A 17,183-nucleotide genomic window follows, 5' to 3' on the forward strand; every position below is an offset into this window, starting at 1 on the left:
TCCTTTTTTAATTAATTTCATTATAAGTGTAACATCCCGAAAATCAGGTTCAAAAATTTCATTTTAAAACTATAATAAAAACCATAGTTATCAAACCATTCATTCAAAACATATTTAATCAGAGTATCATGTCTAAACATATCATATCAAAGTAAATTATCCCAGGCTAAAACATCATGGTGTGTGCGATGTAGTCATCCCGAGCTCTTCCCTCCGCTACTGGAAGTACATGAAACCAAAACTAAAAACCATAAGCACGAAGCTTAGTGAGTTCCCCATACTACCACATACTACACATATAACCACATATTGGGCCCCCGCCCGCTGCCTCGGGACTTTCCCGGCATCGGAATCGCTCCGGCATCAGGCCCCGCCTGCCATCGAGCCCCGCTCGGTATACAGATCTGTCTCTCTTAGGCCTCGCCTGTCTTTAGGCGTCGCCCGCCATACACATTCAATCATATAATCATGCTAACACATAAGCAAACATACTTTACTGTATTCCTGTCCTAAGGCCTCGCCTAACTTGGGCCTCGCCCCTGTCCTGCTAGTGATGAGTCATGGAACCCCGTCCACACTCCGGCTGGTAGTGAGATGCGGGCTCCCGCCCACACTCACTCCTCTCCTATCTCGGGCCCCGCCCCTGCTCTGCTACTAAAGAGATACGGAACCTCGTCCATACTCAGCTAGTGATGAGATACGTTACCTGGCCCACACTCACCTCCCTACCAGGCACATACAAGTATCACACCGACAACAAGCATAAACTAACATACAAACATTCCTCGGGCTTGCCCCGGCATCGGACCTTAGTCCGGAAACATACTACCGACACATGCAAGAATCGCAAAGACCTCTAGCATACTAACATACCTCGGGCCTCGCCCGACATCTGATCGTATTTCGGAACATATATCATAATAATGCCTAGGGCTAACCCCCCGGGTCTTCCTACTAAAACACAAACACAATGGGGCGACATTGTGGTCGTAGACCCATGCACACAGTGAGGAGACTCACCTCGCATTGCTGAAACCCTGCTGATACTCCTCCGGCTGCTATAGTGAGGAGACTCACTATACACAAACACAATGGGCCGACATTGTGGGCGTAGACCGATGCACACAGTGAGGAGACTCACCTCGCATTGCTGAAACCCTGCTGATACTCCTCCGGCTCCTATTTGGCAATTCCCAGAACTGCTACCCCTTCGGCTCTCCGAGCTATCAATACCAAAATATGACTTAGTCCAAAACAATAATCCTCTTTAGGGTAAAATTACCATTTTACCCCCTAGTCAAACTTGGTCCATATCCAAGGCCCAAACCATGTTCTAAAAATGTCCCAACACCAGGTAGGCTTCCCAAGCCACTAGTGGCCCACCCAATTTGCCAAATTGGGACCAAACCCTCTAATGGACCTTACCCTAAGCCCAAACATCTTCTTGGCCCACATTATCTGACTTCTGATGGCCCACTAAGGCCCAAAGAACCAAAATCCCTTGTACGGCCCAAACCGAGGCCTAAAACAAGCCAAACCCAAATCTGATGAGTACGCTGGGCGTACTCCTATGTACACTAAGCGTACTAGCCAAATGATGTGTACGTTGGGCGTACCTGCATGTACGCTCAACGTACTCCCCCTGTTAAGTCACTTTCCCATTAAGTGCTTAATACTCTACTCCAAAAGCTACAAACACATATCCAAGTCCTTTTCAACGTATTAATCCATAGTTACTGAATTGGTGACTTTGCATGCCCCAATCAAGTCTAAACTCCAGAAATGATATTTCATTCACATAGAAATGCTCTTAACTCATGCATGAACCCAATAAGACATTCACGATGGCAACTTTCTGCCTTAGGGACTCATATAGAACAGAGAGTAGCAACTCCAAGTCCTAGAAATCGGATTGAACCACAAAGCTTCAACCTTTGGACCAAAATGGTCCAAAAACTCAATCTAATAGATCTAAGAAGATAATCACCAAGTTTAGATATTTATACCTTGAAATGGCTAGAAATGAAGCAACAATCCCAGATCTGCAACCTCTCCTTTGAACCACCACCTTTCCTTGTTCCCTTCTTGTTTGGAAAATGGATCCACAACACTAAGATGCTTCTCTAGTGACCTTCGAAGCTCCAAGAACACTCAAATATGGATTAGGGTTTTGTAGTAGCTCCTTTAGGGTGGAAATGGAGGCTGGCCTTCGAGACATAAGGTTCTTTATATAGGGCTCAACCCTAAAATTAGGGTTTGGGAACTCTGAGCGTATGCTGGGCGTACTTCTCGTACGATGGGTGTACGCCCCTCCGCACCCGCGATCATTTTTCCTTTATACACTGGGCGTACCCCAGCCTACGATGGGCGTACTCTTGTGCTAGCCACCTTGCATGCATGGTCCTTTCTTGCCATCTTTCTCCACTAAGGACTAATATTGCCAATAACTTCAAAGTGCTATAACTCCTTCGTTCTAAGTCCGTATGCGACGAAATTTATACCCACGAAAAGGTGGCGAGAAGCCCTACGCTCCTGACTACATACCCAAGCCTTAAAACCTTTCGAATAAACCCCGAGACCCATAAAAGACCGAATCGCTTATACCCTGGGCCTCCGAACCCGCAATCGAAGTCCTTTTCAAAACGGGGCGTTACAACTCTCCCCCACTTAAATTGGACTTCGTCCTCGAAGTCCGCTACAACAAACTATCCCACAACCTCTTACGGCGTTCCTATACAATGCATAATCTGACTGCTTGGTCCAATCCTCGAGGGACCGCTTCTATTGGCTTTCTATCCGGTCTTCCTGGACAAAATTCTATTCCTCGATGGTATCCTCTTGAGAACCATCCCATCACTATAAACCCTGAGTACATCGCTCTAACCAATCGACAACCCTACCGGTACTCCCCGAGTACTCATGTTGGAAATCCAAGGGGTTCACCCCTTTTTTTTCCCCGCGCGATCACTGGCCTTCCTAAGGCAACTTTCCATAAGCAACAACCTTCTCTATCTCTGCGTGGGACAACCCCTTCGCTGCAATTAAATCTCCAGTCACTCCCAGTGCTGACTCTTCACTGCTACCCACTGAATACTTCCTCTTATCATGTCTCAGTGCTGAACGCCCAACCCAGCGAATGGATCTATAATCCTTCGAGTAGAAAATTCATCCCTGCAACGGTTAGACTCATACGAGAGCAGCGCAACAGAGTCAAATCCTCTACTCTGAGATTATTTAATCCTGCTGTGAGTGACTTAGCACCTTCCGGACAAATGACTATTCCAAACAAGAATTCCCTTATCGCTACCTCTGCCCGATGATCCTGCTATCTCCTCTCGGCTTTCTGGATGAACCGAGACCACCCTTGTCCCAACTAATCTGCCATTATCTGGGTTACCGGACTCCCACCGGTTACTAAAACCAATATGAAATTCTAAGTCGCTCCCAGAAACTTCCGAAGAAACTTCGGCTATCTAAAACTGCTCTACCTACCTTGCCACCCTGGCTCCCTAAGTCCTGAGATCCTCGATCCCCTATCTTGACCCTAAGGTCTCTACCAGGTCCCACCTGCGCTGCTATAATCACACGGGCCTCACCCACAGGTCTCACCTAAACTATATCTCAGAGTGGCCTCCCCCACATGTCTCACCTATCTAGGGCTAGGCAGGACCAACTCCATCCTGAAACTCAACCACTATCCTTCCTCGATCTCTATCGTGCTAACTAGGAGATATGGGCCTCCACCCACACTCCTTCAACTAGCTGCTAACGAATGCTACGGCTATCCCGCAGTCTTACATCCTGACTCAACTCGCGCCCTGCCGAGGAAATCTCCAACCTAGTTCCCAACCAGTCATCAACTATTGTGAATACACGAACTCAACGACGGGAAGTTTTCCAAACTCCCGAATTCCACGCTACGCTATCCAGGCAGCCACTTGAGCTGCTTTCCTTCTCAAAAATGATGCGAACCCAATCCAGTCTCGCACTTACTTCTGCTTCTGACTACTCGGGTGATTTTCCCCCACTTTGATTCCACTAGCTCCTTACGGCTTACAGCTTGAAAAGTATTCCCATAGTTAAAATAAGTTTTTCATTTGTATTTAATTTAGTAACTATTTTCTGTCAAAAATTCATTTATGACCCAAGCTACACAAATAAAAACTTAACTTTTCACTCTGTTGCGTTTTAAGTTCATATTTCATGTTTTAATGTGTATTTGTCGTAAAGTATTTTTGATTAAAAATAAAAGAAATATCTATATTATCCAAGGACATTTCATTAATAATTGTAGAAATTTAGGAAACCATGATTCTTAGTATCACTATTTAACATGTTTAATGTTTTGTTTGTATAATGTTTATAAATAATATGACAAGTACTACCATTTTTATGTTTCGCTTTCTATTATTTAATTTGAACGAAAAATTCTTATAATCGCTTCAACAAATGCCAAACCCACTCAAAAGAAATCAGATTTGGACATAAAGAAGGTGAAATGTATGTTTTTGGTATGTTTATGTATATTTTCTGTATTTTTTCCTTAAAATTTAGATCATACTAACTTCAGCTTCAGAGTTTTAATAATTGTAACTTAAATTTCTCAGCAGGCCCATGTTTGTCCAAAATAATAATTTAGATTGACTTCGTTAAGCAAGGTGCACTTTTTTCATCAAATCCATAAACTTTACTATATGTAATCATTATCTTTATCTTTTTTAGGTTCAAGTAGCAATTGTTGTTTTTAAAAGTTATAAAAGACCATTCACTACAGGAAACAAAAAAAGCTATAAAAAGCCATTCACTACAGGAAACAAAAAAATATAGACGTTTTCGTGTTCATACAAAACATATCTTCATGGTGTCATCCCTAAAGAGATACAAATTACAACATTTTATCATTTTTAGGCAAAAGCTGTAATATGTTAATTATACACATCTATTCAACCATAATAGCAACATACTTACATTTTTTTATAGATAAAAGAAAATTGTAACTTGTAATAGCAGTTTACTTTAATATGTAACCAATAAAGTACAATGCCCATATTAGTAGGTAAACTGTAACTACATTGTTATTATAGGTAAAAAAATGCATTTCTGATGATGAAAAACAAAAGAAATTAAAAAATTATAGTGTTTTGGCTTTGGCCTACCTCTTTCCTTACATTTTTTGTCCCATACAAATTGATGTGGTTGAAATATTGTTGTAGCTTCTTATTGAACGATTTGACAATTAAGAATTGTACATTTATGTATAAAAACCCTTTGCAACAAATGTTTCAAGCATAAAACTACCCAAATTAATGTGTCTGTCGGAAGACAATAGTTGCATTCATAAAATCAGATGAAACATGAAAGTTTCAGAACATCAAAACACATAACTAACAACAGTTAACCCCCGCAACGCGGGGGTGACACTCTCCTAGTTAATTAGTTAATTTGAGTTTTTTTCAATTAAACTAGTTAGCTAGCACGCTAAAAGCATATATTTTTATTGAAGTTTTTTAATAGTTTGTAAATTTATTTTCGTTCATATTTATATGTTGAAAACCAAAATTATTTTAGATTTTTTTGATATGCATCTATTATTATTATTATTATTATTATTATTATTATTATTAGAGTAAATTATTAAAATCGTCCCTATGGTTTGGTCAAAATTGCACGTTTGGTCCCTAACCTTTTTTTGCACTCGGATGGTCCCTATGGTTTGATTTTCATACGTTTTTCGTCCCTTACATATATAAAGTTAGGGACCAAACATGAAATTTTGACCAAACCATAAGGACGAAAAACGTAACAAAATCAAACCACAGGGACGTTCCGAGTGTAAAAAAAGGTTAAGGACCAAACGTGTAATTTTTACTAAACCATAGGGATGATTTCAGTAATTTACTCTTATTATTATTTTAACAACAAATCTAATCTATTCTTATTATTATTATTATTATTATTATTATTATTATTATTTTAACAACAAATCTAATCTATTTCTAATTTTACCCATGTTTCTGATGAGATTTGAACCATCGACTTTACAGATAAAGAGCTAACACATGATACCGGTTAGACTATTCAAATAAACATTCTTACATAAGTGAGTAGGATAGGTTGTCTACATATGTTTGGTGCTTATGTATTTAGAATTCAAAATAATTTCAATTTTCAATTTTTTTAGACAAAACTGCACAAATGGTCCCTATGGTTTGCTGAAAATTGTCACTTTCGTCCAAAAAGGTTTGGACTAGCACCAGAGGTCCAAACTTTTCATTTTGTTAAGAGTTTGGTCCAATTTTCAATAAACTTTTTCATAATGACTATTTTGCCCTTATTTTTTTTTTCTTTTTTAGTTTTTTTTATTATTTAAATACTTTTTTGATTAAAAGAAAATTTTAAAAAGAAAACTTGCATTGTCTATTTTATTTTTATAATTTTTTATAACAAAATAAAACAAATAAATTGAAATCTCTCTCTCTCTCTCTCTCTCTCTCTCTCTCTCTCGTTTCTTGCTTACCACCGGCCAAGAAGAATAAATCGGCGGTTGTCACCGGCCTAGGCTGCCCCTCCGCCTCTCACCGGTCAGGTAGCACCACCCCAAACACCCGCTTCGATCGTTGTTGCCCTTCATTTGAACCTCCACAAGAGAAAGGAGATCGGGATCTGAAAGTTAGGGTTTCTTGGCGGCTAGGGTTTTCAAATGGGGCGTTTAATGACTAGAAATCGAGGGGGAGACACATGGGGTTGCCCCGGAAGCTTCTGCTGCTTCGTTCCACAGCAACAATCAACGACGGTGGTTCTACAGCAGCGGCGTCGGTGGTGGCAGGGGTTGCTCCGGCGGCTTCTGCTGCTTCATTCCTTATTGTTCCGACGAGCTCGACGAGAGGGAGGGTAGCAAGGCGATGGTTGGAGCTTGAGCTCATTCCAATTCAACAGAAAAAAAAAAGATTAGATATGGTGGTGTCTTGCGGTGAATGCTCCTCCCTACTTTGGTTCCACTAACATCCTTCAGTACACAAAACTGGAAGGATTCCCAATCCTTCTTATCATCCCATGATCAATCTCGAAGGTTCACACAACTTATAAGACCCAGATGAACACTTCCTGAATTCCAGCGAAACCAGTAGTCCCTGATGCCTGAAACAATACCACACTCGAATCTTTGATACCAAAAGACAGATGCTCCAACCAACGCCTTAGCAACGCGTCACTTTCCTTGGCACTTTTATCAGTCAATCCATAACGGTTACTAGGACCACCGAATCCTGACAATGCTAGTTAACCATCATGCGGAACCCTATCCGCAGATCGTCCACATAACACTCCTGACACAGTCTCGATCATAAACCAAATTGACACTGTACACTCCCAACACACAATTAGGGAAATAACCTTTCGCTACCCACTAACAATCCTCGGTAGTCTGGCGAAAATCTAATAACTCTTGCGTCAACTTTTGCGCCTTAATCGCTTGGGCAAACTCTGCCCGAAATCTGGTTGAAAAGTCATCCCATGACATAGCATCGACCGCCTCACCACTCAACTCACTACCAACCTTTTCCCGCCAATTGCAAGCTCTGAATTTCCCAAAACATCAACGCACGATGATGCGTGCAAATAGCTACACCTAATTTTATATTTATAACCTAACTAACTTAACTAACTAATTGCACCTAGGCAGTGTACCTAGTCAAATTATAGAATAGTCGGGTAAGTCGAGTGTCGATCATAGGGAACAGTTTTGACTAATTAATCTATTTACTACTAAATTAACCTAATTACTAACAAAGAAATGGGATTTATCTAATTTTTCAAGTTTAGATGAACTTAATTCTTTAACACAAATTCAATCAATAAACAAAACACTTCTGTTAGTTCGAATCCACTTTCCCTCAATGGTTTATAAATTAGCTATGACAAGTACTGTTGGTTACCAATTAAGATAGTATTAGCAATTTAGTTCTAAATCTACTAATATTAATTAATTCATGTAAATCAAAGTATGTTCACACTTAAGTTAACACAAAATCAATTATTTTATGAATTGGAGCTACGTAAGATTGATTAACAAAACACAATTACGGTCATACTATGAGTTCTCTAGCACAGCCTAATTCAATACTTAACTACTTAACTAGGAATGGTGATCCTAACTCTAATAATTTAATGTTCACTAAATTAACAGTTATTCTAATTCATGCAGATTAATAATCACTAACTACACAGAACAAGAATTAAAAGCAATCAAATACTAAATCAAACATGCTAGGTAAAATCAATCAACACAAGTCATAACCAACAAGTACATCAAATATAAAATATTAAATCCATGAGTTCCAGCTTCATCTAGCTAACAGAAGCAGCTAGATTTAGCTGGACATCCTAGAAAACAAGTTAACACAAATCATATTCATAAGCATGTTGAAAAGTACCAAATCTAAAGTCAAATTATGAGCTTCTCTTCTCCTTTGGTGTTGAAATCCTATTCCAGACATTCTCCTCTTCTAAAAATCGTCTCCAGGAACTTCTTCAATCAGCCAAAAGTTCCCAAAAGTCGTAATGATCACGAGTTTATATAATTATCTCAAAATTTGCTCCTCACGTCGTGAATGGGAAATTCACGTCGTGACTTAACAAGAATCCTTATCGGGCAAGGATTATTACTTCGCGCGTACTTATCTTCCAGAATTCTCATGTCACGTCGTGAACTTGTGGTTCACGTCGTGAATATAGCTGATATCGTGGGTTTCTTCTTTTTTTATTTTCCAAATCTCCAAAGTTCCATGTTTTGACGCTTTTAGTCCATTTTCTTCAAAATGTCTTTTATTTGGCTGCAATATATAAATTAAGCTTATAAGTACCATTATTCTATGCAAATAACCAAAATATTAATAAAAATGTAAATAAATATTGCCTAAAAACATGTATAAATATGGCAATATCAAAATACCCCACACTTATACTTTGCTTGCGCTCAAGCAAATCTAATTATTTTTAATTCAAACCTTCATCACCAACATCACATAGAACAATCCATTTCAAACTCAGCCATTATGCCAAGACCGCAACGCGTGCATTTGTGTCTAAAGTTTTCCTATGGACCCCCCTTAATTCTAAATACTCACAATCCTCATAAACACTCACCCACTTCTTTTGAACAATGCTCATTTTATGCATCTCTCCGAATCCATCCGCAAAAAACTTTCTAACCTCAAGGTATTTTTGTAAAGCTACCCAAGCATACATAATCTAGAGACTTATAACTTTAAGATACCATAATATGGAACTCTTGAATTCTTCACTTTCTTTGATATTTTATCTTCAATTTCTTTGAATTCACCACCTTTTGTGTGATTTTTGGTATCTTCAACTTTTAATTTTTCATAATTTTTGATCTTCGATCTTCAAACTTTGACTGCTCCAAAAATTCTTTACAACTTTTTCTTGTAACTACTCTCTCTCTCTCTCTCTCTCTCTCTCTCTCTCTCTCTCTTTTTCTACATGTATCTCACTTTTTTTTTCACTTAAAACCTACATGCTTAAGCAAGGGTGCTTAACTTCAACCTTTATTGGTTAAGGCATTAGTCTATGTGCAATGACTACATAAGCTTTCCTAGATACATTTCAGACACAAGCTGCTAAACATATTGCATTCCTCAAACTAAGCGAGGTTGTGTTTTTGTCCCATGATTTCACTAGAATAAAGGAGGCCACAAATGCACTATAACGTATATTGGCTCAACTAAACATTTGAGCTCTCATCGGATCATCCCATACAATACTAGCAACTAAAGTTCAAATTATTATTACTAGATTAATTATTATTATTTCAAACCTTTTAAAATTTATTACTAAATTTTTAAATTTTTAAATTTTTTCTAGCAATTTACTTTTTCGACCCCCTACCCTACACTTATTACATACAATGCCCTCATTGTATGCATAATATAAATTAAAAGCAAGAAAAAGGAGAAAAAGGAACAGACTCCCATGGGATAGTAGTGGCGAGATCGAACTCCAATCGTGCGGATGAAATGTGCATCTCGAATATGGACTTCTTCTAGAAAGGAACTTGGATCTTGAACACAAAAAATGTGTAGATGTGCCATGGAATCGAAACTTTTAATCTTCAACAAATGTGGTGGAAATCGCATGATGGTGAAGAACAATGTAGGAAAGCATACGCCACATTGCATAATAGAGAAAACGAGCCATAATAATATTCATAATAATCCCAAGAAGAAACGTGGAGAATCATGAAGTAAAATGCAGCAACGGACTTCATTTTTGTGAAACATACGGATCCACGACGTGACGATAAGTACCACGACGTGAGGTCGCTAAAAAGCGTATTCTGATTATCCATAGAATTCCGGTTCATGAAGTGAACAGGTATGTCACGTCATGAAAACTGGGCGAACAGGAAAAATATATTCCCTTTCTTCTTTCAACTGGGAACTTTCACCATTGTCTTTATGGATTAAGACTCTTCCAAAACAAATTTTTTTCTGACTCTTTTCTAACTCTACTCTCTTGACTCACCCCACACTTATTTCTAATCGTGGGTCTCGACTCTCGACTCTAGACTCTAAACGACGTTTGGCTAGACGTTTACGCTCATATCGACTTTCCTTTCCCGTGACTCCGTAAGCAAATCTGGAAATAAAAACCAGAAGAAAAAGAAAAGTAACATAATAACTTAACAAGTCTTACAAACCAAATCAAATTTCAAAAACAAAAGAAAAAGCAAATCAAATAAAAACTAAAAACTAAACAAAATAAAGCGATCAATCATCATCTTCATCTTCTTGAGCTCCACTCGTTCCTGCTCCATCCCCCCTTGGCATCCATAGTTGTCGGGATATACGGGCACTGAGGTGGCACGGTGGGTGGTCGCACCACATTTCATATGAGAGAACATGGTTTCAAGGATTTGAGTGTTGTAAGTCATCCCACCGCGAAGATTATCTAAATAAGAACCAACCCGACTTTGAAACGGGTCGGTGGGTACTCCACCCGCATATTGTTGCTCCGCTCTACGATCTTTCTCCATGTCTCCCCGGGCTCTCACATTTCTTCTTCGGGGCCTTGGTTGAGGTTGTTGCTCGGGTTGCCCATGTAGTTGCTCATCATCCTCCGGGGGTATCACATATCCTACCCCTACATTCACTACAACCTTCATAATACCCAAGAATTGAATGGTCAAATCATTTTCCGGGTAGCAAGTAAGGTTCCTAATAAAATTAGGAGACCAAATCCCGTAAGATCGGGCAAGGCGGGTGACTAAATGTCCACCCGTGATAGGACTCCCGGGCCTAGAACTAGCTGCCTTTTTCCCAAAAATTTCGCCAGCATATAAGGATCGTCACAACAAATCCCGGGTGTGATGATGCTCCACAAGTAGAACAAATTTTGGGTTGGCACCTTGTCTCCATGATGTTTGTGATTGATGGAAAAAGTGATGAGGCGATGCAAAAATCGATGAACGGGATTCCTAATTTGTCCTTCACTTGCATCACGAGGATCATACTTGTGATTCGCTATGGTCCTCCAGAATTGGACATAAAAAACGCCGGGGGTAAAATCCCGAACAGACCCGTGCAAGAAAGGCACAAAAAATGGTGATTGCGTTTCTACCTCGGTATATAGACCCATACGCCATGCAAATTCGTGAAGAATGCACTCGCGATATACCCCTCTCAACCGGAAAACAAGCGCCCGGTTGTAATCAAAATCAATGGTCCTTTCCTCAAAGCTTACAGTAGCAAAAAAATCTACCGACAACTCTCGATAGACGGGCTCTTGAACAGCGAAAAGATTTCTCCAACCATTGCAAGTAAATGTAAAACCATCTCCTTCAAACACTTTCGTCCAATATCTCTCCAACTCCAAGATCATACAAACTCCACGAAGCCAACCCCAATCAACAATAGGTGCTATTGCAAACTTGCAGTTGTATAACCATCCCAACCGATTTTCATAATTGGTCAACAAAGCTCGGGATAGGTTTTGTGGAAACCGGTATAATGGGTGAATGCTAGCAACATCAATTGGGTTATTTTCCTGCTGGACTGCTCTTCTAGGACCCATGTTCCTGCAATGACCAAAAACAAAACAAAACACCCAAAACGTATCATTAAAAATGAAACTGAGAATCTGTTCACCCAGGCTTCACGACGTGAACTGGAGTTCAACGTCGTGAACCGTAGTCGGGACGTGAATCTGGATCGGGCATTTTACAGTCAAAATCCCTCATGTATGGTACTTGGGGTTTGTTTATTCTACTAATCTAAGGCCATGCATCCACAAAATACCAACTAATTTAACCAAATTTGGAATTTTTATCATCTAAATAAACGCTAACCACTAAAATGCATATAATGTGAAAAATAGCAACAATTAGTAGAAGTAATACTTACCAAATGTAGTTAGGAGACAAGAGATGCAAGCAATTTAGAAGAAAAGTAGAAGAAAATCGGTTGTGGGGTTTTTTTTGTCTCCGTTCGTGTGCACAAATGAGTAAACAAATGGGAGTGGGTTAAAGTGTTTGGTATAACTGGTCCTCCCATCCGTGACTTTTCGAAGGTCACGACGTGAATGGCTAGCTGGGCTAAAAAATTGGTCCTACCTAATTACACTTAGTGGGCTTCAAAACTAGGGTAAACTATGGCACCCCCGTTTATCAATCCAATCCACGACGTGAAGCATATGCTCATGATGTGAATTATGGTCTGGACTAAATATAATTTAGATAATGATACTTATTTATTCTAATTGTTTACCACTTGATTTCTAAAGTACCCCACATCTAATTTTTACCATTTAAGAAATTTTTTAGATAACGGAATGATCAATTTCCTAAACTAAAAATGCAAAAACTAAAATAAAAAGAAAAGACAATTCAAACCAAGCTCGGGTTGCCTCCCGAGAAGCGCTTCTTTTTGAAGGAGTCGTGAGCTGGATTCCGTTCCTCCTACGTTGAATCGTCAGAAGAGTCCATCACCACCTGAATCTTTTGCTCCTTCCATCGCCTATTGTAAGCTTGAACTCGTCTAATATATGCCTTTTTCGAATTCTCCTTTTTAGATTTTTTCTCGTCTTCATTAAGCTTTCTTTTGATCCCTTTAGTTTCTACTTTTTCTTCATGCTTTTTAAACTCCATAGGACCCTTTTCTTCTTTCACCACTGGACTTGTCTCCTTGGAAGTTACCTCGTCTTCATCATCTTCACTCGATATTTCATCGCGTTCCTTGCTTACCCAAGAAGTTAGATTTGTTTAGGTAATACAACTAAAAACGGGACGGATGCTCTCGGTTTCGTTCGTTTAACTTTTTGAATTGTTTTCATCTCTTCTTCCATCAACTTCTCCAATTATTCAAGTTCATTCTCTTTCTCTATATTGAAAACCTCTCCTTGAACATCACTCCCATGGAAACCATCTTCTATTCCAAAAGTTTCCTTTTCATCTCCTATCCTCAAAGTGAGCTTGGACTCGCGAATATCAACCAAGGCACCATCAGTATTAAGTAGTGGGCGTCCAAGAGTAATGGGGACATCGGGATCTTCTTTCATATCCATTATCACAAAATCAATAGGGAAAACGAATTTCCCAATTTTTACTAATATGTCTTCTACAATGCCCCTTGGTTGTGTCAATGAACGGTTTTCCATGTGAATTGTCATTTTGGTAGCCTTTATCTTCTGAATATTAAGCTTTTTGTAAAATGAGAAAGGCATCAAATTTATGCTAGCCCCAGAATCGGCTAAAGCATAAGTCTTCAGATTGTTCCCAAACTCACATGGAAGAGTGAGGCATCCAGGATCTCCCATCTTCTTTGGTAACTCTCCCAACACTACCATTGAACTTAGCTCACTTAAAACCACCTTGGAATTTTTCTTCAATTGTTGACGAGCATCCATTAAATCTTGTAGGAACCTTGCATACTCCGGAATTTTAGCTAACGTCTCAACAAAAGGAGTATTTATAGGAATACCCTTTATGTGATTTATGAATTCCAAATACTCCCTTTCCAGTGGACTAAGATTGGCTCGGGACGGAAACGGTAAAGGCAGACGATATGCTGGAATATTTTCTGAAGTTTTCTGTTCAGACTGGGTACACGACGTGAACTGAAGAGGTTCACGTCGTGACTTCAGCATTTCAGCAGCATTTTTATTTTCGAGCCTTGGCTTCTTCGGCTTTGGATCGGATTGCTTCGGCTCCACTTCAAGTGCTTCTAAGAACTCAGAGATTGCCTCTTTTTCAGTCTCGATCATCATAACATGGGATTGATCATTCTTTTCGGGAATTTTGAGGATAATTTGTTTCTCACCAAAGTAGTTAGTTGACTAACTTGGACTTCGAGATTATGGATCGATGCTTGATGATTTCTTAATGAGGCTTGCTGGTCAATCATCATTGTTTGCTGTTCTTTCATCATTTTCATGTGTTCCTTTAGCACTACATCGGTATCATCATGTCTTTTTTCGGAAGCTTCCATAAATCGGGTCAAAATGTTTTCCAAGTCTACTTTCTTCTCGGCTGGTGGTTTCTCTTTTTGGTAGAAGCCTCGGCATGTCTTCTTATATTTCTCTTCCTTCTGCTTCTTGTACTCATCGTATGACAGCCACTCCTTCTTTGGTTTTCTCCAATCTTCATCATACTTGTCCCCACTCGAGTAGCATACTTGAGCCTTCTTGTTCCCATATTCATCCAAATGGCAATCTCTAGTCAAGTGTGGACCATTGCATTTCTTACAACCAACTCTAATCGCATGAATTGATTGGTCCATTTGGGTCAACCTCCTGTCCATATTATTGAGCATTGCCATCATAGCAGCCATCTCTTCAGAATGTGCACCTCTACTACCTTTTACTCCATCGTGTCTTGGGTTGTGGTACTCACGAGAATGCTTCGCGAACTCTTCAATCAACACCTTGATCTGATTAGGATTCTTCTTCGTGAGAGGGCCTTGCGAATCAAGGAGTTGCCTAGTCATGACATTGAACCCATCATAGAAAATAGGCATCTCTTGTTGAATATTAAGGTCATGTTGAGGACAATTCCTTAACAATCCTTTATAACGCTCCCATGCCTCGTATAGTGACTCCCCCGGTTGTTGCTCAAAGTTGGCTATTGCCTTCTTGATTTTAGCTATCTTGGATGGTGGGAAAAAATGGTCTAGAAACTGCTCACGCATTTGAGCCCAAGTAGTGATTGTACCAGGTGGAAGTGCTTTCAACCAGTCTTTTGCAGCTCCCTTGAAGGTAACTGGTAGCATCCTTAGCAAGACAGTATCTCTATTAACATTTGGGACATTAAAATAGTCTGCAATGTCATTGACCTCATCTAGATGTTTGAAAGCATCCTCATGATCCTTTCCATAAAACAGAATATCCTTAAGTGCAGTAAGGATGTGTTCCTTCAACTCGAATGTGGCTGTGGCAGGAATCGCGGGTTGCACTAATCCCGGACCAACATCTTCTTGAATACGCTTCTTGTAAGCTCCCATTGACATCTCTTCAATGTTCATCATCTCGTTTCTTGGCTCGTCTTCGGGTTCGCTCGTATACAGTCCAAACTCGGCCTCGGATTCGTATTCAGATTCGTTTGGATTAGGAATTGGATCTAAACTTTCTATCTTGCTTTTGTCCTTTGAAGATGAACTCGACTCTCCCGTTTTCTTTCCGGACTTCTTTGTAAAGACAAATTTGAGATCTTGGAAAGGTTTCTTCTTTGGTGTTTGGTTCACTTCCGCATTCTTATCCGTCTTCTTGTGAAGGGCTGACTTTGGATCTTCAAGTGGTGGCACCAAAGGTGTGTTGGAACCTCTGGTCATGAACTCCTGCAAAATAAACAAAATAAAAACGTAAAACTGACCAAAAACTAAATAAAAACTTCCTACATACTGGCCACCACGACGTGGTAAAGGTTACCACCTCGTGTTGTCGCAGAAAAACTAATAGAAAAGAAAAACAAAAAAAAACGAGAAATAAACTGAACTCACGTCGTGAATCTAGTACTGAAACAAAATCCTAAGCTGAAAAAGTAACTTTTTGTAGGTTTAACTCCACAAAAAGGATCAATCAACCTAAAGCAAATAAATCAATGATCAAATAATTTGTTCCCCGGCAACGGCGCCAAAAACTTGATGCGTGAAAATAGCTACACCTAATTTTATATTTATAACCTAACTAACTTAACTAACTAAATTGCACCTAGGCAATGTACCTAGTCAAATTATAGAATAGTCGGGTAAGTCTGGTGTCGATCACAGGGAACGGTTTTGACTAATTAATCTATCTACTACTAAATTAACCTAATTACTAACAAAGAATGGGGTTTATCTAATTTTGCAAGTTTAGATGAACTTAATTCTTTAACACAAATTCAATCAATAAACCCTTCTGTTAGTTCGAATCCACTTTCCCTCAATGGTTTATAAATTAGCTATGACAAGTACTGGTGGTTACCAATTAAGATAGTATTAGCAATTTAGTTCTAAATCTACTAATATTAATTAATTCATGTAAATCAAAGTATGTTCACACTTAACTACTTAAGTTAACACAGAATCAATTATTTTATGAATTGGAGCTATGTAAGATTGATTAACAAAACACAATTAAGGTCATAATATGAGTTCTCTAGCACAACCTAATTCAATACTTAACTGCTTAACTAAGAATGGTGATCCTAGCTCTAATAATTTAATGTTCACTAAATTACCAGGTATTCGAATTCATGCAAATTAATAATCACTAACTACACAGAACAAGAATTAAAAGCAATCAAATACTAAATCAAACATGCTAGGTAAAATCAATCAACACAAGTCATACCAACAAGTACATCAAATCTAAAATATTAAATCCATGAGTTCCAACTTCATCTAGCTAACAGAAGCAACTAGATTTAGGTGGTCATCCTAGAAAACAAGTTAACACAAATAATATTCATAAGCATGTTGAAAAGTACCAAATCTAAAGTCAAATTATGAGCTTCTCTTGTCCTTTGGTGTTGAAATCCTATTCCAGACCTTCTCATCTTCTGAAAATCGTCTCCAGGAACTTCTTCAATCAGCCAAAAGTTCCCAAAAGTCGTAATGATCACGAGTTTATATAATTATCTCAAAATTTGCTCCTCACGTTGTGAATGGGAAATTCACGTCGTGACTTAACAA

The 17,183-nt window shown here is 39.0% G+C and overlaps 1 non-coding gene across 1 annotated transcript; it reads left to right on the forward strand.

Annotated features, from left to right (window-relative positions):
• The first annotated feature begins 15,045 nt into the window (after window positions 1-15,045).
• LOC145168271 (small nucleolar RNA R71) lies at window positions 15,046-15,152 on the forward strand. The gene has a single exon (XR_013741838.1). It is a non-coding gene; the product is annotated as a small nucleolar RNA R71 (small nucleolar RNA).
• Window positions 15,153-17,183: the final 2,031 nt, after the last annotated feature.

Source organism: Lactuca virosa, chromosome 3 (genome assembly GCF_052849685.1).
Source record: "Lactuca virosa cultivar CGN04683 chromosome 3, Lactuca_virosa_CGN04683_v6, whole genome shotgun sequence".
NCBI lineage: Eukaryota > Viridiplantae > Streptophyta > Magnoliopsida > Asterales > Asteraceae > Lactuca > Lactuca virosa.